Source organism: Propithecus coquereli, unplaced genomic scaffold (assembly GCF_000956105.1).
Source record: "Propithecus coquereli isolate 6110/MARCELLA unplaced genomic scaffold, Pcoq_1.0 Scaffold193, whole genome shotgun sequence".
NCBI classification, from domain to species: Eukaryota; Metazoa; Chordata; class Mammalia; order Primates; family Indriidae; genus Propithecus; species Propithecus coquereli.
The window spans coordinates 3,017,762-3,019,107 of NW_012144190.1; the positions used below are offsets into that span (position 1 = coordinate 3,017,762).

The window sequence follows — 1,346 nt, forward strand, 5'->3', positions numbered from 1 at the left end:
GATTAATTTCTTTCTATTTTTAGTAGAGACGGGGTCTTGCTCTTGCTCAGGCTGGTCTCGAACTCCTGAGCTCAAACAATCCGCCCGCCTCGGGCTCCCAGAGTGCTAGGATTACAGGTGTGAGCCACCGCGCCCGCCAAAGCTCTAGTTTTTGACCTTGGTGGTGGTTATAAGGGCATTAGCCTCATGATAATTTATTACACTACATGCTTATTTTATGTTTCTTTGAACCTGATTTATTTTACGATAAAAAGCCTAAAAAAATCCTTCGCTTAAAAAATGAGAGCGAATCACATCCACCATGTAAGCTGGAAAGGACACACCTTTTGGCACTCAATTCGAAGTTCCACCCACAGAACAGGTTTTTAAGAGTAACCGTTAGGAATTCACTTTGAGGAATTTCCAGATCTTCTCTCTTATTATCCCATGACTTTGGTTTTAATTGTTCACAACGTCCCTCGCAAATGGATAAACCACTGTCAACTCAACTGAGCCCCTGCTGTAGGCATGCAGATGGCTCCAATCTGACCTCAGTGCAGAAGGACACCTCCTCCCTCCCACCCTGAGGCTGGAGCTGGCCTCCGCAGGGAGTAGACTCATACTCACCGTCCCTGTCGCGGGCCGATCAATCTGGATCTCCACCACCTCCCCTTCGATGATCTCCGTCTCCTCCCTAGCCAGAGAGCAGATCTGAGGAGATGGCCCACTGCCTGGGCCCTCAGCAAGCAGGAGCTCCACAAGCCCTTGGGCAAAGCTGGCCAGGGCAGAGGGTCACCCCAGGTGACCGGGAGCTGGCACCTGCCCTGGGTTTTATGCTTACTTGATGCGAACGCCAATGGACCGCCGGAAGGCCTGCGTCAGCGCCTCAGTCTTGCTCATTTCTAGGGAGAAGATCTCACTGCCAGCAATGGCGGTGAATGGGGTGTCAGGGCCCAGGGCCTGGGCCATGCCTGGGGAAGAGGTTGTCTGGGTTAGGTGGGATAGCTTTGGCATCAGGTCCCCAACACCTCCTCGGTGGCAAACCAGCTCTTCTCCTCCCCAGGAAAGAGGGTTCAGTCCTGCCTGTAAGGACTTGCCTCTGAGCTGGGTAGAGCCCTGCGGGAGGGGAGCCAGTGTCCATTCCAAGGCCTGGCACACCAGGGCACCTGAATGAGCGCTGCTTTATCTTAACTAAAGACCTGGTTGTTACTCTGATTCTCACTGCCTGGCCCCACAGTCTGAGCACAAAGGTAGAAGCGGTAAGAAAGGTGGGTCAGGGAAAGCTTCAGTGAGGCAGAGGTGCCTGAGTAGGGTTTTTTTTTTTTTTTTTTTGAGACAAGAGTCTCACTCTGTTGCCCGGGCTAGAG

At 52.4% G+C, this 1,346-nt stretch overlaps 1 protein-coding gene across 1 annotated transcript in view; it reads right to left on the reverse strand.

The window, feature by feature from the left end:
- The window catches only part of RUVBL2 (RuvB-like AAA ATPase 2), a 20,991-nt gene that overhangs the window by 7,924 nt on the left and 11,721 nt on the right, over positions 1-1,346 (reverse strand). The window lies entirely within an intron of this gene.